At 34.8% G+C, this 26,140-nt stretch overlaps 1 pseudogene; it reads right to left on the minus strand.

The window, feature by feature from the left end:
* The window catches only part of LOC149571606 (rust resistance kinase Lr10-like), a 91,613-nt pseudogene extending 66,361 nt beyond the window's left edge, over positions 1-25,252 (minus strand).
* Between the last annotated feature and the right edge of the window lie 888 nt (positions 25,253-26,140).

Genomic DNA, 26,140 nt, shown 5'->3' on the forward strand with positions numbered 1-26,140 from the left:
GAAAAGGAAAGGAGATAGAGGAAGACATTGATTTAGATGAGGAAATAGTAATCCCCAATCAGGATACTTACAAGCTTACTCTAGACCAAATAAAGACATTTGGTGAACTCCTCCAAAATAAGGCTAAACAACAAAGGCTAAGAGCGGAGAGAGATAAAGAGTATAAGATAATTGAAGATGCTAAAAAAAATTGGCAAAGGCTATAGGAATTGAGATTGATTCTTCTGAACCTATTTTGTATCAGCTAGCAGAAGCAATCTAGAAATTCAATGAAGACACTGATACATAAGATAAGCTAGTTGAGAAGGTTGAAAAAAAGTTTAACAATAAAGTGTTAGAGCACATTAATCAGAAGATTTTCATTCATCATGTAGAGCTCTCTACAATTTTGGGCAATTTAGAAACATCATGATCAAATGTGTCATCACTTTTTGGGAAGCTATGTGATGTTTCTAGTTTTACAAAGGAAATAAAAGAAAAATTGTCCAAAATAGATGATGATCTAAAGGATAGTGCTCGGCAGCTAAAAATTTACCCCTATTCAAGCTCTACACTTCAAGAAAATAAGTTTCTTGTTAGAATAGCAAGAAGAATTTCTATCAAAAGAAGCAAGGATCAGATCTACATTAATTGACATATAGAACATGATCCCAACATGGATGCATTGCAAAAACATATTACACATTCAAAATCTCTAATCCATGACAATAACTTCTCTATTATCGACAACATGATAGAATTTTTAGTAGAAGTACAAATTGCACTTCATACATGTAAGGTCCTGCAGTAAAGTTGGGATAAAACTTTGGCAATCATTCTTAAGGTACATTCTAAATTTTTGTCTCATTTTGGTGTTTCTACATAAATGAAATAGAATAAAGCTTTGGCATTACTATCAAAAAGGGGGAGAAAAGTTACATTGGAGAAAGCCATATGTTATGGGGAAGTAAGATATTTACATAGAGAGGCACATAGTTGTTGGTCTCAGATTGGTTTTGACATTTGAGTTTCAAAACACTTAACCAATTCTTAAGTTAACGTCAAGTATAATATAGAAGCTGACCTACAGTGTGTGCCAAGCCAAAGAATTTAATAGGTGCCAAGTGAACTTCAGGTGTTGAGTGATCTTTAGGTGCCAAGTGAAGTTAAAGTGTCGAGTGATAAGTGATACCAAGTCACTATAGGTGCCGAGCAGAGTATAGATGCCAAGAAAGACAAAATTGCTATAGGAGCTGAGTGACACAAAATTCCTACATGTGTCGAGCATCAACAACTAGTAAGTGCCAAGTAACACAAAATTGGCATATGAGTTTGTATCTTCACAAACTTAGATGTAAACCATTTTTGGAGCCAACATGGGATGAATTTTGAAGAATCTTGAAGATAAGAATGAATATTTTGCATTACCAATGTAATCAAAATGCAATCAATAAGAAAAATGGAGAAGGCATGTAATCAATAGGAAAAGTGCAGGAAATGAAGATTTAATATTAATCATAGATTCATACCTAACCCTAAGTCTTTGAAATCTTTAAAAGGAGGACATACCCCATTATGCATGTATGAGAGAGAAGTGTATAGGTGAATTATGGCAAAGTGTAGAAGGGTGAAAAGACTTAGTAAAAAATAGAAATTGCATAATCTAGTTGATAAAGAATAGAGTATCAGAGTTTCAAAGAGTGACATATCAAATCAAGCAAGTATTAGAGTAGAATAAGGATCTAAAATCAATAATAGAGGATTGCAAGTCATCAGGTCAAAATCTTCTAATACTCTCTAGCAATTATATTAGGACTAAAAATCCTCTGGACTTAGGTTGGCCTAGCAGCCATTTGTAAATCCTTTAATAGGATGAAATTCCAAGTGAATGTACTAAATTCCTTTAACTAGGCCTACTTTTAATAGGGTAGTTAAATCCTTTAACTAGGTCACTTTTAATAGGGTGTAAACTCTTTAATATGACATGCCTTCCATAGAGTAGACCATTGCAAATGGTCAAACACTATAATCTTGAACACTTACATATTTTTGTAGTGATACTTTGTGGGTGTCATCTGCACCCTAGTTTTACCTTCTCATTTTGGAGGGTTTCTAGGTTACCAAATATTGTGTTATTTGTTTTCATGCATGTCTTTACTTTTATGCTTATTAGATGAATTAGATACATGTGAATGTTTTCAGTTAAAAGGATATGAAAAGAAAAAATTTAGTTACTTCTGATTCACCCCCCCTCTTAGAAGTAAATCTACCCTCTTGTAAATTCGAACAATTGGCATCAGACCCTATTTCTCACAAGGAGGAGCCTTATAGCTTGGAGAAAAGATCTAGAGATGGAAGTCTACAAACTTGGGAAGATCATAAAGAATGAAGTAATTGATAAACCAACTTTCTTTACATGCTTTGGAAGAAGCTAGATGAGAACTAAGAAAATCCTTTAAGAGAAGAAGAGGGATTGCCATAGCTAAGAATGATACACTATACAAGGAGATTGACACCTCAAACTTGTTTTCAAATGGACATTCCAAGGAGTTTGATGCAGTAATAGTAGACTTGATGGAGAAGAATAGAGCTTAAGCAGAAGAAATTAGAACACTCAAGCTTGAACAAGAGTCACAAGCCATGATTCTTTGTGAGGTAACTAAATAGAAGAAAAGAGCCATTGAAGACAAGGCTATGCTAGAAGAAGACAAGACAAACCTTTCCAATAGACTAGAAGAAAACTCATTTGATCTTGCAAGAATTTCAAACATGTAGCTAGACACCCTAAGCTAGATGATGAATGCATATCATGAATTGAATGTCAACGATATTGAGATCTCTATGTTAAAGATGCAGAATGAACAACTACAAAATGACCTGAAAAGAGAAAAGGAGATTGTAGAGAGCTTCAACAAACCTAATGAGGTCATCAAGTACTTTGAGTAGCTACTAAAATCACCAAAGGCTAGAAATGATACTTCAAGAGTAGGTTACATCAACACTAAACAAGGTAAGTCATTTAAGACTATAGAAGAAAGGAGTAACAAAGGTAAGAACACTAAACCTACTTGTCATTTCTATGGTAAAAGGGGACATACCTCTAATGTGTGTAGGAGTAAGAATCAACATGACAAACCTAAGAATGCAAGATTTTGTCATAAGTGCAAAGAGCAAGGACATCAAGTACATGATTGCAGGACTAGGACTATTAGAACACCAAAATTTGAAGGTCACTGCTACAATTGCAAGAAGTATGGACATAGAGCTTTTGACTGCAGATCAAAGCCTATGTGGTCACCAAATTAGGCAATAAGGGGAAATAACCATGGATGTCATTACAATTGGGACTACAATACTAGGTATAGTTGTCATTACTATTAGGAATATGGAAAAATTCTTGAAAATTGTATAAGGACACATTTCAAAGGAAACTACAATAGATAGTTGAGCCAAACTACATGTTTTAGTTTCTTGAAGACTGGTCATATGAGTAGGAATTGCCCAACCAAGTCAAAGGCACCCAACTCAAAGAACAACAATGGTAAAGAGAAGGTAGGTGTTGAACACATCAAAGGAGAAATGAATAAGACATGGAAGAAGAAAGATGAGTGTAGCACATAAAATGAAGGGATCACTTCACCTAATAGGTCAAGTGATCACACTTCATCAAACCAAGTACAAGAGGGCATAAGGAACTAATTTACAAAGCTTTAACATACATCAGTTCCTAAACAAGCAAGTATTGAAAAGAAGAGATCAACATGAACAAAGATGCAAAGTTAAATTTTCAAGATTTTGCAAGTATTGTCAAGCTTCCCTTAGAAGTCGAGTAAAAATTCTAGTGCATGTCAAGTTAACTGTCAAAACCAGTAGAAGCTAAATGAACAGTTGGAGCTAAGTTGGTAAAGGAAGCTGAGTAAAGAAGAAATTTAATTGAAGCTGAGTAAAGAATACTTATGTGGATACCAAGTGGATGAAAAGCCAATGGAAGCTAAGTAATGTAGAAAAATTCAGAAGCTGAGTGGATAGTTGTAACCACATTAAGCATTAAATGCAATAAAAATAGGGTATATTATCACATTTTCAATCATTTTTTCTAATCATGAACAAAGAGAAATGATGAGAAAGAGTGTAGAGTGAGTTTAAAGAAGAGAATCCAGCATATAAATAGATTTCAACAACATTTTAGCATGATTTCATCAATCTTGAGGTATTTATGTTTGTGCCGAGCTATGTAGTTTCATATTTTCTTTGCGTACAAACCCTAGATTGAAAAAATGGCTTCTAGCTCTAGGAAAACTCAAGAGAAGGAACCTTTTGAAGTCTAGCTTGTGTCCAACAAGGTTAAACAACCTGATTTCTACCCAATCCCTGAAGTGGCATATAAGAATGACCCAATTGGAGTCCTATCCATCATACCCCCTAAGGTTGTCATGGTTTAAGATGTAAGAAGATGCTATAATTACAAGATTGGAGCCATAGCTGACATTGAAATGAGGGAAGCCTTTATGAGAGACTATGTAAAAATGGTGTGTTAAAGGAATAATACTAGATTATTGAGAAGAAGGGTTTAACACGAGCCCTAGAATTCCCCATAATTTTCAAGACTAAATGGATTAGGCTATTGCTGAGCAGAATGCATGATTGTAGCTTATAGTTGGAGGATGGCCCTATAAAAATCACAAAGAGAGTTGTACATAGAGTAATAGGGTACCCAACCCTAGATCAACCAAGGACACATAGGAGTGATGCAAAGGAAGTAATTGAGAAAAATACTAGTGCTAAATGGAATAAGAGAGGGATGACATTTGATACCATACATGACCCTCTTGTTGATTTTTTTATTAGAGTTATTGCACACAAATTCTACCAATCTAGCAGACTCAATAGTGTTCCTTGCATTATAGTAGATGTAGGCTATGAATTGGTGAAAAAGGATCATACCTATGATCTTACAAAACTACAACTACAACAGATCAATGAGAATTTAGCAACAATTAGAACAACCAAGGGAGCCCAAGGAAAATTTGGTGCTATTTTTTATTTGTATTTTCTTTTATTGCATGGAGAACTAATAGGCCAATAATAGCTCAAGTAAATAAATATATTGAGCAAATGGGAGCTAATTTTGAGACCTTGATGACTAGCTATTTTGAAGTCTTTAAGAAGGCAATGAAGAAAAGGCTAAGAATTTCAGTTTCCTTAGTAGAGAAACATGTAAATGATGTATGTTTTCTTGTAGATATTGACTATACATACATTCAAGCTGCCATACCAAGAGTGAGATGGTTAAGACCTTTTGGCTATAAAATTAACATAGATGAAGTATCAACAAAATAACTACATTATTAGCAGAGGAAATAGACAAGGATGCACCACATTTTGGAACCTATGACATGGTAAGATCAAAAGTTCATATGGATTTAAAGATTGCCTCCACTTTGAAAAATAAGGATAAACTTTCAAGAAGTTAAAAGCCAATTTTGGAGAGGGCACTGCAGAAGCAAAAGAGGAAGAATGTGAAGAAGCCAAGGATGATGAGGAGGAGCAAGGTTAGGGGCCACTTTTTGTAATGCAAGGTATGGTGGAAGATGCATATGATGAGGAAGGTGCCAAGCAAGAAGTACCAAAGCTAGAGCTAAAGAAAAGAAAAGATAAAAAATAGTCACCTACACAGCCCAAGGGGAAGAAGAAGGAAATAAAGCCAAGCCCAACCAAGCCAACTACAAGGTCAGATACCAGGGTAACTACCCAAGTGGCAAAAGAACAGGAGAAGAAAAAGGTAATAGAACAAGGAGGACCTATAGATCAAAAGAAAAGAAGAAAGTATGTTGCACATCCTAAATTAGATGAATAAATGATAGAGTCTCATGATGAACAATTCAAATTGGTAAGTCATTCTACCACATCTAAATTAGAAATCATTTGTAATAGCATTAGAGACAATGTTGATCTAATTGGCTTGAAGACCATAGATTTTAATAAGTTGTCAAAGGAACAATAGAACATAGTGGAAGATCCCATCTATACTATGATGGCTTAGTTCAAGATCACCCCACTTGAACTAGATAATTCAATTCCTAAGGAGCTAAGCTCATTAGTTGATAATAAATGGCATTACTATATTAAGATGGAAAAGGAAATAAAGGAGCCAACATTGGCTTGTGTAATGCTAGACCTAACTAAAGGTAAAATAACAAAGGTTAGTAAGAAGTATGGGAACAAATTTGCACCCAAATATAGAGCCTTCAGAATTTTGCAAAATCAGATTGAAAATGTGCAAAACTCCACACAAATGTGGAAATTAATCTATAGATTGACAACTATCAAAGAAGGGTAGGAAGACCCATTTGAGGGGAGAAATGATGATGCAGAAGAAGAGAATGAGAAAGAGGAAGAGGTAAAGAAAGAGAAAGAAGAAGAATAGTGGAGAAGACACATGGTAAAGAGGCAACAACTAAAGAGTAGAAACCAAAATAGAGTGTCCAAGACACCGAACTACCACCGCCATGTCCTCCACATATAACACCTATAGAGACTACAATTTTAAATGATGTTTTTGGAACTTTAGCTTAGAACATCAATCCTTTAACTATAGAGGATCTCAAAAAGATCCTTCACCAAACTACATTACAAGCACAACTATGTACAAATCCAATTCTGTTGAGTATGGATGAATTGTAGAAGGTTGTAGAAGAAATAAAAAGGGAGAAGGAAAACACACAAGAAACATCTTCAAAACCTCCCATGGCTACAACATATCAACCTAAAGAGAAAGAAACACAAGATAAAACTGCTAAGGTTGATTCTACAGTTAGAATGACAACAACTACTAAGGAGCCAACAAAGGAACAAATAGGGCAAGATGTTCCTACTGCACAAACCCAAAGTGCACCTCCTTAGATCATCATTATTGATCAAGGTAGTAGATAAGAGGGTAAAGAGGAAGAAATAACCCCTAAAGAAAAGGAGCATGAGGCAATACAAACATTGGTGAAATTGCCTACCTCAGAGACTCCTACCAAGAAGCTGAGCACTGATGCAGTACCATTGCAAATTTTAGCACCAGTCTCGAGCTCCACCAAGGTTGTAAGGGTACTTCACTATGGAGACCCTACACTTGATGAAGAAATAGTCATACCCAGTTATGACTCAAGGACAATGAATTTAACACAGATAAATGAAGTGCAAGAGGCACTAGAGAGAAGGAAGAGACAAGAGATACTCATAAATGAGTATCAACAAAAGAAAGTACTTGTGGAGATCAAAGAGATATTTCTTGATGCATTTAGCTTGCAAGTACCTAATGAAACCCAACCCATCATGGAGAAATTGTCCATTATAGTGGACTAGGTACATAATGAAGACCTTAAAACTAATGTTAAATTATTAGAATGGTCTGAAAATAAGTTTTAGATGAAAGTAAATGAGAAAATATCTAGTGAAATAGCACTTTCACAAGTTGAATTAGCTAAGAAGATTGAAAAGGAAAAAATAGTACTTGGGAATGTATTCTCATTGTATTCCAAGTTGTGTGATTCATCATATTTCACACAAGAAACTAGCCAAAGGATACTGAGCTTGGAACAAAATCTCAAGATTTCTAGCACATAGCTACCCTAAGATAGCTCAGAGTGAGAAGCATTTTGAAACTACGCTTCACACACATAAAGAGTTAGCTATATGGATAGCAGAAGAGGCCAATATTAAGTGAACAACTTAAACATCACACACTAAGGCTTGATTTCTAGTGCAAAAGTGTTAAATAGTCAAAGTTTGACTTACTTTTCAAGTCTTAATTTCTTCCTTCGTGTGTGATGTTTAAGGCTGGCCAATATTAAGGCCAAATTGATACAAATTAAATCCTCCATTACCCCACATTTAAAAGTACTCCATAAAGAAATGTCCTATGCAAAAAATGTACTAAAGAAAGATCCTAATCTTTCTACTCTAGAAGGCGTAGTACATCTAGCAACAAAGACAACCATCCAACACAAGTCATTGGAAACTACTTTAGACAATTGGGATGCTTCTCTAAAGATGATCATAGAGGTAAGTAAAACTTTTTTGGCATTGTAGAATCTAGTTGATCAAGAAAAAAGTATCATAGTTTTGAAGAGTAACATATTAGATCAAGCAGGGATCTAGAATCAGCAATAGAGGATTGCAAGTCATCAGGTCAAAATCTTCTAATACTCTCTAGCAATTGTAATAGGACTGAAAATATTATGGACTTAGGTTGGCCTAGCAGCCATTTGTAAATCGTTTAATAGGGTGGCATTCCAAGTGAATGTACTAAATTCCTTTAATCGGGCCTACTTTTAATAGGGTAGTTAAATCCTTTAAGTAGGTGACTTTTAATAGGGTTTAAGTCTTTAATAGGATAGGCCTTTCATAGGGTAGACCATTGAAAGTGGTCAAACACTGTAACCTTGAACAATTACATATTGTTGTAGTGATATTTTGTGGGTGTCATCCCCACTCCAGTTTTACCTTCTCATTTTGGAGGGTTTTTGGGTTACCAAATCTTGTGTTATGTGTTTTCATGCATGTCTTTAATTTTATGCTTATTAGATGAACTAGATGCATGTGAATGTTTTCAATCAAAAGGATTTGGAAAGGTTAAAGTTAGTTACTTTTGATTCATCCCCCCCCCCCCCATCCCTACCCTTAGAAGTAAATTTTCCCACTTGTAAATTCCAACAATATGTTATGGGGAAGTAAGACATGTACATAGAGAGACAAATAGTATAAGGAGAAATATGCCATGCGGGAGAACTTGCAATAAATAAGACATGTTGTATATAGCAAGAAGATGTATAGTATACTATATATACCTTACAAAATCAATTTTGAAAATCCCAAAAATAGTATACTCCACCGAGCATGGTGATGGATATAAGGTATTCATTTTTGGCTTATAAGTGTTTTTGTCACTAATTCCAAAGAAGGACATTGTTGACATATCGGTCAATTTTGTTATTAGTGACACACAATTATTCAGATTGTATATAGCTACTAGGCTCATTGTATAGTTTACAATTTTTTCATGTATTTTAGTTGTCACTGAGTTCTATAGTTGCTACCGAGTCGTTTGAACACATTTCAATGATTAGAAAGTAGATTTAGTTAATGTGAAGACCAAAAGTGTAAACTATGCATTTCAGTTGACGTTGAGTTTATCAGTGGTTATTGAGCAGTGTAGTGTTCACTGAATTCGTAGTGTATGTGATGAGAATTTGGTGTTAACCAAGAGAATCATTTTATACTAAGCTCAAGGTGAGAATTTTTACTGAGTCATACAGTGTAAATCAAGAGACTCCTTTTATATGACGAGTTTCATAATCTCTACCAAGTCACTAGTGTAAACTAAGTTTAGGACTACTTAAAAGTGATTAGTATGGATTGGGCTTCTATGTCAACTGAGTGCATGAAAATTTTGAGTATTGACAGTGGATGCCGAGTATCAAAACCTCACTGAGTCAGTCTTCAAAACTTGAATGTCTTCATGTGGGCCAACTTTGTAAAATTTGTGGTAACTTGTATAATGGCCAACTTTGTAATTTGTATAATTGGATTGATATGTGTAATGCATTGTATCATATCAAATGTATGATGATGTATGTATGTAATGTGTGGAAATATGAATGTGAATTACATCAGAGAAAAGGAAAAAGAGAAAATTATAAAGGCCATAACAACATAAGGAGTAGCAGAGACATATACATCATAGAAAGGTGATTAGTACACAAAGGAATCTCATTCAGTAAACTAAGTTGTAGATCAGAGATCTACTACTGCTTCATCCTAACAAGTGGATTAGTCAAATCCTTTCACAAGGTAGATCTAATAGTCTTTTTTAAATCTCTTTACTAAGTGCATACTTGATTGTATGTTTGTAAATCCTTTAACAAGGTGGACCTGGCAGTCCTTATTGCTCCTAATAGGGTAGATCATTAGAAGTCGTAAATGTAAGGTTTAACAGGCTAACTTTATATTGTAGTACCAGAGTTGTGGGTATCATCCCCACCCTAATTTTACTTTCTATTTGGAAGGTTTCTGGGTCACCAAATCTTTGTGTCTTAGTGTGATGAATGCTTTCAGTTTCTTATGTATGCAATTAAATCAGAATTTATATTATGGATAAATCTTAATTGAATGGTTGAAAGTTTTGAAATTTTTAAAAGTTACTAATTCACCCTTCCCCCTCAATAACTTATCTTAGTCTTTAATATTTACAACAATATTTGGTCACCCCTTCATCATATGGTGCATCATCAGGTCAATCATAATTGATAATATCTTTCTCTTTATTAATAGTATCCTTCCACTTGCTTTTGAGCAATTTTGCCTCTGATATAAAAATCTTATAAAATTTTTTGGCTTCTTCCAAATTTACTATAACATCGAAAAATAAACCATTTGCATCATAACTTATTATATAGCCTACTTTTTCATCTAGCACAGCCAAAATATCACCATCCTAGTTTGTTAAGGTTTTTATTTCATCTCCTTTTGTGAACAATGAAGGAAATAAATCAAAAATTTTATTCTGACAGTTGGAGATGCATGACCAAATCTTTCTCTCTAGTAACTATCTATTCATATCAAAATCCAATAATCCTCTTAATTGGCCATAAGTTCTCTTAGCTCTAAGATTATCATTCCCCTTATTAATTTTTTCAAAGCATATTTATGTCATTACCTCCTCTCTAACTACCCATTTATTCAAAATTTCTCTTAGTATTTCACCATCATTGCTAGTGGTTTTATGGATAGTGATGGAAGAGCATCATGTGTGTAAGAGCGATCTTGCATCACCCAAAAATATTTTATTCTTAGTCTTTTCTATTCTAATAGGAACTAGTAGACAGGGTGGTTACTATTTATGGGAACTTGCTATTTTTAGTAAGTTTCTCATATGAGATAAAGATGTCCTCATTTTCTATAGGAAGGTACATTTTAGAGTTGTAAGCCTAGCATAAAAATCTCATTGCTCAAGCTTAAGTATCAAAGAAGTTATTATGGATTTTCAGTTGAAAAATTTGTAGAAAAATATGTAGGCTCACTGTTAGAGGCCTTAGATTGCCTAGATGAGGTCCAAAAAATTGATGGAAGGTCACTTGTATGGTTCCGAGCTTATACATCAGGAGCTAGTATTTCCAAAAAGTGGTTATAATAGCCAATCAAAGAAACAGTTTGAGAGTTATGGCCTTCCAAAGTTGTCCTACTCAAAATATCTAAAATAAATGTCAAAAATGTATTTGGTTGACTCTATATGTATTGTTAGGGTCTGTCGACCATAGGTATTAAGTTTCATTGTCTAGAAGCTTCCCAAGTGGGATAAAATAGCCTATTTAAGAAAGGTCTAAACATTGTATAGGACAACTCCAAGTGATAGTTTGTAGATTGTCTTGTAGATTACTTTAATGAAGGCACCCATGTGGGTTAGCATATTTCCTTATGAATTCTATAATTCTACATTTGTGGCACAAAGAAGAAATCCATATTTTGTTCTCGCATTTGTTGTCATTTCTTTGTTTCTGTTATGTGTTTATGGTATTAAGGGGAGCAACCTTCATCAAGTGGTATAAGAGGTAGAGTTCTTGGGTGTGTGGACAAATTTTCAACTGTGAGGTAGTTCACACTAGGACCATGGTTTGGGTTAAGTATGTAGATAGATCATCAACTGGGAGGCAATTTGCACAGTGTTTTAGTAAAAGTGCAAAAATGCCTCCACAAAGAGAGTGTGGTAGAAGAGTTGTAAGTGTTACACCTGAGGCTTTTCAAGCCCTCCAAAGACAAATGCAAGCATTGGAAGAACAAATGCGTAGAGGAATGAATATTCCCATAGGAGATGAAAGTGAGGATGATGATGAAGTAGAAGAAAATGCCAAAGTAGATCAATTATAAATGTAGAGGAAGAAGGGCTTTTTAGGGCCATATCCAAAATTGGAGAAAGACCTAAGTTTGAGGTTCCCACATTTTTGGGAAATCTTAACCCAAAGGATTTGATCAATTAGATCAATGAATTGGAGGAGTACTTTGAGTATGAAGATATCAAGGATCCTAATAGGGTCAAATTTGCAAAGGCAAAACTAAAGGGACATGCAAAGATCTAGTGGCAAAAGGTTTACTTGGAGAGAAATAGAAAGGCAAAGGACCAAATCACCATATGGGAATGAATGGTAGCTAAACTAAATTAAAAATTCATTATTATGGATTATGTTCTTGATATTTTGAAGAAGATGCAAGGGTTGAAGTAGGCAAAAAAATCTATTCAAGAGTATACTAAAGAGTTCTACCGAGTTCTCATTAGAACTGGCCATGTAGAAGCTAATAAGGAGAAAGTTTCCAATTATCTTAATGGGTTAAGGCCAAGCATTCAGGATGAGCTAAGTCTACTTCAAATGAATAGTATTGAGGATGCATACTAGTTTTCCCTAAAAGTTGAGGAGAAACTAAGAAAGAAGTTTGATAATAAGAATAGGAAGAGGTCATGGTGGAAGATCTAGTGGACAATCTTATGGAGGTTGTAATGATGATCAAAAGAAAAAGGATGAAGCTAGAAGTAGTAATCAAAACCATAGGGGAAACAATTCCAATCATTTCCATGATCAGAACAATAGAGATTAGAGAGGAAAAGGTGAGGACAAGGGTCTGGAAGAGGAGGCTTCTTTGGAAAATGTTCTTACAACAAAGAAGATGGTCATAGAGCATTCAAATGTACCCAATATGAAGGAAGGAAAGATCAAAGAAAGGAAGGCCAGGCCAAAGTTGAACATGTTGATGAAGATGCTAGATCATCACATTTTGAAAATGTTGAAAGAGGAGAAGTCCTAGTTAATAGAAGAGTCCTGTTGGGTGCTGAGAATGAACCTAATCAATGAAGGAGTTCATTTTTCATGAGGTACAAATGTGAAGATAAGTGTTGTGATGTGATCATTAATGGTGGAAGTACTAGCAATTTGTCTAAAAAATGATGGTCACCAAGTTGAAGCTTAAAAGAAAGAAACACCCACATCAATACTATATTCCTTAGGTGTAAGATTACCACAAGTTCATGGTTAATGAGCAGTGCTCTGTGAAGTTCAAGATTGGAAGATACTAGGATGAGGTACTATGTGATATCATGCCTATAGACATATGTCATATGTTTCTAGGTAGGCTGTGGTAGTTTGCTAGACATGCTATATATGATGGGCAAGAAAATACTTACACTCTAACTAAGGATGGAGTGAAACATAAGTTAAAGATGTTGAACAATAAAGAAGAAAAGGTATGTAGCATTGCTAGAATATGTTTTGTTGATGGAAAAGAGTTTCTCAAAGGTATGAAGCATGAGCATATGTTTTTTGCTATAATTCCTAAAGATAGTAAAGAAGAAGTAGAGGACATACTTGTAGAAGTTGTAGATATGTTGGGAGAGTTTTTTGATGTTGTGTTAGATAATGTATCTAATGAATTGCCCCCAATGAGAAAGATTAGTTTCTAGATGGATTTGGTTCTAGGAGCTAGTTTTCTAAACAAGGTAGCACATAGAATGACACCAAAAGAAAGTGAAAAGTTGAATAGGAAAGTTCATGAGTTATTGCAGAAGGGGTTGATTCATGATAACCTACGTCCATGTATTGTACTAGCAATATTAGCACCAAAGAAGAATGGAGAACGGAGGATGTGCATAGATTCTCATGCTATCAAAAAAATCATGATCAAGTACAAATTTCCATTCCCAAGAATGGATGATATTATGGACTGTTTGCATAGAGTTGAGCATTTCACAAAGATAGATCTTAAGAGTGGGTACCATTAGATTCATATTAGAGAAGGAGATGAATGGAAGACTACTTTCAAGAACAAATAAGGATTATATGAGTGGTTAGTCATGCCTTTTGGGATAACCAATGCACTAAGTACTTTCATGAGGCTCATGAATGAGGTACTGAAGGAGTTTTTGGGTAAGCTTGCTATTCTTTACCTAGATGATATATTGATCTTTAGTAAGACATTGGAGGAGGATTGGATTCATATTCACAAGGTGTTTAATAAGTTGAGGGAAGAAAAGTTGCTGATAAACCTGAAGAAGTGTTGTTTTGTGAAGGAGTTGGTGTACCTAGGATTTGTAATCTTGGTAGAAGGTCTGAAAATGGACCTAGATAAAGTGAAGGCTATCCTTGAATGGCCTACTCCAAGGAGTGTGATAGAGGTAAGATCTGTTCATGGATTGGCTAGTTTAAATATAAAGTTCAAAAGAGGTTTTAGAAGCATTTGTGAAACCTTGACTAAAACAATGAGAGGGGATAGGAAAGAATTTAAGTGGATTGTAGGAGTAGATAAGAGTTTTAATATTTTGAAACATAATTGAGCAACCTATGTTAGCACTTCTAGATTTTAACAAGGTCTTTCAAGTAGACTATGATGCTAGTGGTACTGCAATAGGAGTTGTTTTGAGCTAAGAAGATAGACCTATTGCTTATTTTAGTGAGAACTTGAATGATGCAAAAAGATAATATTATGTTTATGATTAGGAATTTTCTGCTATAGTTCAAGCATTGAAGAAATGGAGACACTATCTTCTTCCTAAGGAGTTTGTTTTTTATACTAATCATCAAGCTTTGCAATATTTGAATAGTCAAGAAAAATTTAACCAAAGGCACTTGAAGTGGGTTGAGTTTTTGTAGAGTTATAATTTGTTTTGAAACAAAGGAGTGGGAATTCTAGCAGAGTTGCAGATGCTCTTAGTAGAAGAAAAATTTTGCTGACAGAAATGTATATAGAGGTGATTGGGTTCAAGGAACTTAGTACTTTATATCTAGAAGACCCTAATTTTAGTGAAGCATGGAAGGCGTGTAGAGAACATGTTACACTTGTCAAGACAAAGTGGTTGGATTTTATGATCCATGATAATATGGTATTCAAAGGAAGCTAGTTGTGCATTCCCAAAAGTTTGATGAGGGAGAATATCATCAAGGAGAAGCATAGTGGAGGATTGGTTGGACATTTTAGTAAAGGTAAAACTATATATTTGGCTGCTAAGAATTATTACTGGCCACAGGTGCAGCAAGATGTGAAAATGTTTTAGGGTATGTGCAGGATCATGGTGTGCCAAAAAGTGGCAATGTGAAAAAAAAAGAGTTTGAAGATGCCTAAACGTGCTTCAAAATTTGCTCTATCTTTTTTTCACCTATCTAGGAACCAAACCTGGAAGGTAAGGCTGAGCCTTATCGGATATCCGATTTGACATCGGATATCCGATTTTAAATCGAATATCCGACATGTGACCGGACATCTGATAATTAGAGTAATAATATTATACCACTATTATTATTATTATTTAATATTATTATAATTATTATTATAATTATAATATAATAGTATGATATATTATTTAATATTAATATTTAATATGATATTATTATTATTTATTTAATATGATATATTATTTACTATTAATATTTAATATAATATTATTATTATTTAATAATATTATTATATTAAATAATAATAATATCATATTAAATAATAATAATATTATTATTATTATTATATTATAATCGTATAATATTATACTATAATAATAATATTATAATTTATTATATTATAATAATATATTATATTATAATAATATAATATAATATTTAATATATTATAATATATAGTAATGTAATATAATATATATATAAAAGATATAATATAATAATAAAAAGTAATATCTTATAATATAATATATAATAAAAAAGTATAATATATTATAAATTATAATAATATAATATAACAATAATATTATTATATAATATAATATTTTATATTATAATATATAGTAAATTAATATAATATATATAAAATATAATATAAAAATATATAAAATGTAATATAATGTAATATATATTATATGTTATATGTTATATTATATATATTATACTCATTATATCGGATATCCGATATAATATCAGATATCCGATACCTATCCATTGGATTAAATAAAATCACAAACCCACGGGCCCTCATTTTATGCGAATTTGGGGCCAGTATTACCATTATCAATCGGATATCAGATATTTAGGTATGTTTTTTTTTCCCCAACTCATTTTTAACCTAAATTTAATAGATTTTAGGATGATTTTGTTTGTTTCAGTTGAATCTAGGGTTTTTTTGACAAAAATGGTTAAAATTTAGATTTTTTTTTAATATATATTGCGTTTTGCAATTCAATAGGAATGTCTGATCAGAATGATGACACTGAGGCAGGGAATAATATTCCTCATAACCCACCACCAAACAATCCAATATCCCCACAAAATCATCCAACAAATGATCCTCTACCTCGTCAAAACCCTCCTCAAATCGAGGATTTGATAAATAAAAATCTCACCGAGTTGAGAGGTTTGCATAGAACATATAATAATGTACCTGCACTGGCTCCTATGTTATCCACGTTAAACACCATAGTGGATAACATTGAAACCCTTACGAACCAACAAAATTCTAGTCTTCGTTGGTGTGATGAAATGCACCATATGTTTGATGATGGTTTGGATTATGATGAGGTCGTGACCCTCAACATAACCAAAGACGATTTGGCTAGCCTTTTTGCTAACCCAAAAACAGGTATTCCAGTTGACCCAAAAAAAACCGAACTATCAATTAAATGGTGCACAAATGATGCCATACGTGCAAATTTTTGGGATTTTTGGTGGATGGTCTTTGATATCTCTCCACATGGAAATTTAGACATACCATTTTATTTCCTTAGAAAATTATATGCAGAATTTGTGTTGAAACTTAAAGTGAACTATTGGAGCATGAAGCCCAACATGGGCTTAGGACTAGGAGCTCCTCAGGATAGACCCTCTTCCTAGCGGAAGAAACTTGGTACTTTTGTCCCCCCCTTGATATCTCCCCCACTCCTTGCGTGTAGTATCCAGATATTATGGCAGAGGCTAGCTCTCAGACCATCAGAGCCATTCATAGGCTGAGTAGCCTAATGATATCTCAGGCTAGGTTAGTCCTGCCTCCTCGTGTTGATGATGTTGGTGCAATTCATCATCAGCTAGCTCATCACACATTTGTGTGCCTCACACTTGCATTACATGCAAGAATATTTTCCTGGGTCCCATAGGTGATCTTCCTGAGTATCATTTTGTATTAGACGAGGATACACCAGACGCACGTGCAAAGGCTACAGACCCCGATGCGAGAGAGGAGGGGAATGCAAAGGCATGGACTCCTTCAGTGTTGGTACATGTATAAATTTTTTTGTTATGAAATATGCGATTTAAAGTTAATTTTTATAATAGAGTAATTTTAATTTTTAAGCCATACTGACTTTTACATGTATGTGATCTTCATTCATGTTTAGTTGATGACCAAGGAGGAGCTCAAACAGATAGACGATGCTACACTCTCAGCCATTTCATTTGGCCTTGAGACATCTACGATACATTATGTTGTGTTCGCATTTTTTTTCCTATTTGATATTGTAGCATATATGGTTGCTAATCTTTCTTTTATCTTGCAGATACCACCTACCCCAGGGGGACAAAGTGTGGGGGGTGAGCCAACATGCACTGACAAAGGAAAGGTAATTAGATGTTTTCCAATTGATTAAATATCGATGCATTCTTGTAAAATGTTTGTGGTAATCTCATTTAATTACATTCTTTATTGTATATAGGGTGTGGCTATTGGCAATGAGCCTATACAGATTCGGCATCCTAGATCATCAAGAATTTCCATTCGCATAGAGAGCCCCATTGTATGTATAAGTATTATGTATTTTTTATTTTTCTTATTGATGCAAAGGAAAGTATGATTCTTGTTCCATACAATTTCTATGATTTTTTCTGTACCAATAATGATTCATGTCTTGCATATGTTCATTACAAATTAAATAGGCTTATATGCACCTATCCAACCGACCAAGTTGGTTACAAAGGTTTATTTAATCAAACAAATACCAAATTACTACTTTCCCTCCAAAACTAATATGACCATTTGAATTTGAAATTCAAATTTCAAACTATAGTTTTTATGCATTCCCTAACTTTCTAAACTATTCCATTGACTCAAAATTGGTCATATGGATTTATTAAATGAAACTAAGTATGAAACTATCCTAAGACTACCCCATATGGCTCTTTTGGCCATTTTACATCATGTTGCCCTTAGGTCCTTACTAGGACTTTTATGACTTTTTTTCTTTCAAAGTAAATTGTTTATTACATAATTCCATTATTGGTTTTAATATATCCCAATTAACAATCAATGATGTCTTTGATCCTCTATCTTCATCTAGTACCAAGGCTCTCTTAGATGATTTAATAGGTGCCCCTGCACCAAACACCCCACCTTCAAAGCAACTCTTGTCCCAAGAGTTAAGGGGTACTATCTTCTTTCCTCCCATCCTTCCAAAGGGATGTTTGCAACTTTGCACCTGCAATGTATTACCCTGTACACCTGCATACAAATCATTAGAAACAAAAAGCATTGGATCCTTATTACCAGTCATGGTAACATTACTGCCTACTAATTGTGAATAGTCATTTTTTATCCTTGACAAAGGCTAAATAACTTGTTGCCTGAGGTCATGTTGCCCCTGTCTCTTATCCTCCATGGATATGTTCACTTCTTTGTTCACTCTCATCACCAAAGGACACCATACTATTCCTATCATCACTCCTTTTTCTATCACTATCTACTTGTAAGCAGAATTCTGAGTTTTTTCTTGAATAATCTCATCCTTCATAACCAAAAGAGATGGCTTTAGTGGCAGATCTGTCATATCATGTTTACTCTCTCTCTACTCCTACAACTCCACAAACTCTTTCTTGCCAAAACAAATAACTCTCTCCTCATCATGACCAGTCAAAGGATTTAGCTTAAACTTCACACCATCTTTGTGTACTATATAAAAATTTGATGAGCCAAAATGAATAGTGTTCCTTGAGGCTTGCCAAGGCCTTCCAAGGATTACATGCAGCATATCATTAGAATGACATCACATATAACTTGATCTTTATATTCTCCTATAGAGAAATCTACTATTGCTTGCTCCCTTACAACAATATTTTGTACATCACTGACCCAAGATGCCCTATATGGTCTATCAATAGGATACTTCTTCAATCCTAGTTTATTTACCATTTAATAAGACACTAAATCATCAAAGGAACCAGAGTCTATTATCATCTTACAAATCTTACCATGGCTCATGCAATTTGTCCTAAAAATGGATGGTCTGGTCTCCTTTTGCTGCTTCATTTGTGGTCCTCTTCTCACCATCAAAGATTCTCCTTCAAGTTCGGGGTCTGAATTATCGTACTTCTTTTCTTCCTCTTCTCCTTGGGTCAAGGTGACTCTCCTCTCCTCCTTCCTAAAATCCACACCTTTCTCAGGGCACTTGTAGGATTGATTGCCTACTCCTCCACATGTGAAGCATTTACCTGTGAAAACACTATTACCTCTTCCACTTCCAAATCTTCTTCCCCTGAAACTTCCTCTTGTCTCAGATGTAATCTCTTTTCCTTTATCTTTGTCTTGATTTTCTGAAGTGTCAAACTGACTTCTTACACCTCTTCCTCTCATTGTTCCACCTCCTCTTTGATTTGCTTGCCTCTCATTCTTTCTTTTCAACTTCTCCTCTGCTCGGATTGCCAACTGAAAACATACTCCAAGTGTCCTTGGTACATTCAATCCTATTTCATCTTTCATATTGTACTTGAGGCCATTAATGTATCTAGCCACCTTCTCATCTTCATCATTTAGTTCTCCCCTAATACTCAGGGTATGGAATTGCTCAGTATAGGACATGACATCCATATCCCTCTATTTCAAATTTTTCCTTCTTATCTTTATTTGGATTGCTAAATCAGATGGCAAGAATTCATTTCTCACCATGGTCTTCATTCTCTCCCAATCTGAAATCTTATTCAATCCCCTTTTGATGCAGAGTCTACAGCAACTACCTTCCACAAGCCAATAAATGGTTGTCCCAATCGAACTTAGGATTCTAGGACTTCTCACAAGTCCTCTTACCCACTCCGGATATACTCAACCTCCAAGCCAAACAAGGGAATCCCACTTCAAAAGCCTCACCAACTATCACTAGAAATGGAGACAATCATGGACATACTATTCCAACCCAAAATCATCAATTTGTTTGGTTCCACCAAACTCTCAACACACCTTTGCACTTCTAGGCCTACAAACCTTGTAGCTTTCCAATTAGCTTCTTTGCACTTTTCTCCCAGTATCCCTTAACAGCATAGGGACTTCTCCATAGGTTCAAACACCCTTCTTGTCACCTACTAAGAATCCAAAAGCTTTTGGGCTGATCTTGCTCTAGCACCCTCCAAACTGCTTCTTGGTACCTAGGCCTACTTGATCAAGTTAGGCTAGGGCTTCAAGGAAGAATGGGCATTGTGGGTTCCCAAGACCCAAAATGATTAGAAGTGCCTACAACCATGACTGTCACCAATTACCTTGCAAAAACTGGTCAAGCACATGGGCTTGCTTGACCTAGGGCCGACTTGGAAAAATAGTTGCCCTTCTCTCCAAGCCTCCAACCTCTAGCATTATGTATCCTAGTCTCCTAACTTGCATATCCCTCAGTTTTAGAGGGTGCCACCAGTGGGAATGCAAGTTAGGGATGGATTTGTGGAAGGGTCTAGGAAACAAGGCTTTTCAAACCACCTTCTACTTAAATGCAGATAACTTTTAAACCCCAACTCCTTTTTGAGTCAAACCAAAACCAAAATTTTCCTAACTCACCCTTGCAACTATTTCATACACTTAGAAATCATAAAAGTTCTATACGGATCCATACCAGTGTAATAGCCGAGTAATTACCAATAAATTTCTAGAAAATTGTAGTTTTTATTATTTTTTCTCCAAACCACCGTACACTCTGATCTCCCCCTTTCAACTGAGATCACATAGGACATATATAAAGGTCTACATGACTATTGGAACAACCATATAGGTGTTCCCAACCATAAAACAAACAAACAACCCCTTTTTGCTAATACTGTTTAGACTGTAAATACCTTATTCTAAGGCCTTTTGGTCCCATGGAGTCACTTGGTTTATAACCACACCAAAATGCTCGTGAGCCTTACATGTGCCTTTATTACAAGACATAGACCAACTTGTAAAATATGGACCAAACCTTTATTCCAACTTCCTAATCTACTTGAATCCTCGCTTTCATGAAGTGGCGAGGTGTTCGAAAACATAGATACTTGTTCCCCCCTGCCACATAGGTTAGGTGCCTTGCACCACCTTTCCTCTCTCTCATTCTGAACACTAGTCCACCAAGTGAGTGTTGTTCCTCTCAGTCTTGCTTTTGCTACTTTTACCTTCTTATCTTCCTCTATGTCTTCAAGATCAAAGTAGTTCTCAAGGGCCTCTATCCACCCTAGCACTTATTCACTATCCATTTTACCTTGGTATATTGGAAAATCAATATGGTTCTTCCCACCATTAGCTTGTACTGCCTTAATGATTCTCATAGATCTCCTTTCTTTAAGATCATCTGTTGTCTCATGCTCTTGCCTTGCATTACCAACCTCTTCTTCTTCATGGTTCTCTCCATGATTTCTTCCTCTAACCTCTTCTTCTCTAGGTTCTTGCCTTTCCTTTTCTAAGGATTCTATCCTTGCAATAAGCTTTAGCTTCTCTCTTCTCATTTGTCTTTCTTCCCTCACTCTAGATGCTTCAAGTTCTCTCCTCTCCCTTTTCTCTCTTTCCAACTCTTCTCTCAATTCTTCAAGTTCTCTAGCCATTTGATTTTTAGGAGGCATTTTCACAAAAAGTTTTCTTCCTTCCCAAGAGCCAACTCACTAATTCTCTTTCTTTCCTCACCAAGAAATCTCTGGATACCACTTATGTACCTTTCAACTCTAGGACACACAAGGAGGAATTAGACACTCCAAGGCTTCAACAAAGGGACCAGCACACTAAGGATGACAAAGACTCCTATGATGACAAAACCTACAACTTATCTACTCCCAAAAGACCTTGTTGATGCTCTGATACCATTTGATGCAGAGGATGGAGGATCTAACCACAAACTTGCAAATTCAAGCACAATATGGACCCAACCCCTATGTTTCAATGGTGTTCCCAAATGCACACAATGCCACCAAAGACTCCAAACTTGGATTTACATTCACCAAGTGTTCCCTCCACCTCTACACACCTTAGAAAACTTAAACCAACATGCTTCTAAGGTTTCCAAACCCACAAATCTTCAGTAGATACAAAAGAGACCAGTTTTTCCCTTTACCAGGCTATTCTCTTCTTTGGATCAGTAGACCCTATTTTCTTGATTTTTCTCCCAAACTTTCCAAAAAACCAAGAAAATAAACTAGCTTTTCAGATACCCTTTTTTGATTTTTATAACATATCCAAAAATATGATATCACTCCTTTGGAAAGATTGTACGAAACAGGGTAGTTTGTTTCAGAATTAGGCCTAATTAGACCACTTTTACAAAGCAAGTACCCTTCAAATTTGAAATCTGACTTAATCCTTTTTCATAGTCTCTATTAATGATCTAAAGCAAAGGATTTTCAAGATTATAGGTCTTGGTCACACTCCTAAACACCCAAACTTCAAAACCATCCTTTAAATGGCTTAAAAACCAGGGCCTGCTTGTTCAAACCCCAAAAATCAATTCTAGAACTTTTCCTTTAGTATTCACCATGAATTTACATATCTAAGATGATATTACCACTCATTCCAATGTCAGAAAGCACTTACAAAGCAAAGAATCCTTCAAGTTGCTCTTGAAAACCAAGCACTTTCATTCAATTTTCTGAGACAATCCATACAAATCTGACCCTCCAAGCCATACAATCACAATTTATAAGTTTCAAGGGATGGTTAGTAACCCCCTCAAAAACCTCCAATTGGTTTCATTTGTTAACTCTTCATAAAATTTAAATTATGGAGTTTCCCTCCAAAAAATAGATAACCATTACTATTCAAATTTCTAACTATTAAACTATGCTTTTAATGGGCTTATTGAACATTTTGACTTGTCTAATGACAAGATATGATCATGAAAACCTACATGAACCTATCAAATGACTCATCTACCATATGAAATCCTAAAATCTTATATCATGCCCAATTACAAATTTTTTCCACATATGAGTCCAACATTATAACTTTGTATGCTTCCATGAGCCATAATTGGTGCAAGGATTACCCAATTGACTTCAAGAGATGCTCCATGACCTCTATAATGCCTTGGATCTTCAATGTTCCCCTGATGAGCATGGGATGCTCCTGCATCACTTATCTTCATAAATAAATTCAAAACTAATTTTCGTGATATTAACAACTACTATTTTGTATCTGATAGGAGACTCCTAATGCACATGAGGTCTGACGGGATAGTTATGTAGATTTGATGATGCAGCCACTCACTCCTGAGGAGGAGCCTACAATAGTAAGTTGTAGTTTGAATTCATGATTAAATATGTTATAAATTTAACATGCTATGAATTATAATGTTATAGTTTAAATTGTAGATTCATCTGACAAAGGTATTTGAACATATATAGCCCACAATAAGAGAGGTACCAACATTGTCAAGGGCATACGAGAGGACTCCTGACCAGTGCAGGAGGTCAACAAGAGAGGTATTTATTATGAAATTTTGATAGTATTAATCTCCATTACGGAAAATATCATTATGCATTTGAGTAATTCAATGTTAGATACGTAGAATCATATAAAATTAGTAGTCTAACTTTGGGTTTTCCTTTTTTGTTTATGTAGGAGGTATCCAATCCACCTAGTGCAGCGAAGAAGCTGCATTTTGATCATCCACTAGCACCCTAGGATAGTATAGTTTTTGTAGGATGCATCATGAGACATTTTGAGATGGCATATGCCACATTGTATACAGAAACATTGATATTATACACATTCTGATGGCATGATCAGCCACATTTTGTATATGGATCTATGTATTTTGATATATATTTGAGTACTTTGTCTATGGATACATGATCTTTGATATATATTTGTGTAAAATTTTGTCTATGGATACATGTATTTTGATATATATTTTTGTCATTTATGTGCACAATGATATACATATTAATTTAGTATCTAGTATTGTTCAATTTATCGTGGATCATGTGTCATGCCCTAACTTTTACTAGTAAAAACACAACAATTTTTTATTTTTTTTGTAGCTTATGAGGTCGCATAAGAAATTACATATTGTAAAAAAAGGTTATCATTGAATAGGAGTTCAAGACTCATGTGGATAGTGTCATCTAGTTGTAACATTTTAGTCTATGTCAAGTTAGCATCACGAGTCAAATGAGCAAGTTCAAGATACAACAATCATAAATTAGTGAGGTAATTCATATCCTAAAAAGCCTCTAATACTAATATTCTATTACGGTCTGTCGGTTGTATCATATGGACTAGGTCATGATTCTAGCATGTAAGGGAAGGGGATCAAAATTACTTATTATCCTCATTACCAATGTACACACATTCATTAATCATTACAATATTTATTAATGTGACAATTACTATATGGTGTGGAAGTGTAGTATATCTTAATCGATTAAACACACGTATCTAGAGAATTTAGATTTAGTACTCATCACATGAGCACCCTTAGTCAAATAAGAAAACATGCTCTTATCTACCAGACTATATCAGATCTAACCATTGGAAATTAGAAAAGATATTCCCCAAAGGTAGCTTCGAAGCCTACATGATGGAAAAGGGGCCACTTGCATTGATAGTATCCATCATTCAACACATTAGTTACATTAGTTGCATTTATGTGCCAAACATGTATCATGTGCTTGCATCCATATCTTACTAGTTATAGGTCCTCTCGAAGATTGGACCAATACTGAGTCATTTTCTCCCTCTTTACTCTATTTAGTCATCCTTATGCATTCTATCAACATTGCTTCCTCACCAAACTAGCACTCACTACAGTTTCCTAAACACAAAAATTACTATTTCAATCTATGCTCCATGGGGACGCGTCCCCTGCCTCTGTACCCTAGTACCTGTATCGGGGACGAAACGGGGACGCGGGGATGGATTTTGGCCATCCCTTGAGTCATCCCCTTTTTGAAAAATTCAAAAACGTCCCCGAAACAGCCAATTTTTTTGGGCACGAAACTTGGGGACGGCCAGCAATATCGAGGATGGTTTTTCCGTCCCCTATCCGTCCCCGAAACTGCTGGCCGTCTCCTTTTTTCCAGTCAATCTGGTAAAGGCAAACCATCCCCAAAAAAACATTTTTTTCTAATTTTTGTTGTTCGTGTGGCCCCTAGTCATCTTAAAGACATAATAACAATATGCAACCTATATTTGGTCCATTAAAACACTAACTCTTCTACTCATTTTTCGATTTAACATACTTGCTAAGAGGAAGGAAAAAAACATAAGAGCAGTAGCAGCAATGAGCAAAGATTGTGTTTAGTGAAGAAAGATTGCGTTTGGTATTTACTATTCACTAACTATTTTAGTTGGACTTCTCTTTATTTCATTCTGATTTCAGCATGATACTTGAAGCCTTTAGGCATTTTAATTTTTGCTATATATGTATTTGATATTGTTATAATGGAAGCACTTAGTATTTGCCATTTGATAATATTCCATGTATTTATCTTCTAAAATGTCTATGGTGAATGGTTTATCAATGTTATGATATACATATTTGAATTTTGTCTCTATATTAAAAAAAATCCCCTATGTTTTTAATCACCGTCCCCTGATGTCCCGTCCCCTAAATTTTGGCTTTGACCCGTACCCGTACCGGAAACACGTCCCCGTCCCCTAAAACGTCCCCGTTTCGGAAACTCCGTGGAACATAGATTTCAATACATAAATTGAACTCACTCTAACAAAAGACAATTACTAACTATCTAGCTCATCAACTACTAACTAATCTAGCTACATTGCCATGCTTTTACATTTACTATTTTAATTACTATAATTACTATACTATTACATTTACTTTTTACATTATTACATCTAATTATTCACCATAAGCTCGCTTTCTCACTATCAATATTATTATTATCAAAGCATGTTAAGATTCAAAGTAGTTTCATAGTATGAATTACTAAGCACATAAAATGAGGAAATCTTAGTAATTCTAAGGGCCAAT

This window comes from Cupressus sempervirens, chromosome 2 (genome assembly GCF_028749045.1).
Source record: "Cupressus sempervirens isolate cs-2001-9-10 chromosome 2, ASM2874904v1, whole genome shotgun sequence".
Classification (NCBI taxonomy): Eukaryota; Viridiplantae; Streptophyta; class Pinopsida; order Cupressales; family Cupressaceae; genus Cupressus; species Cupressus sempervirens.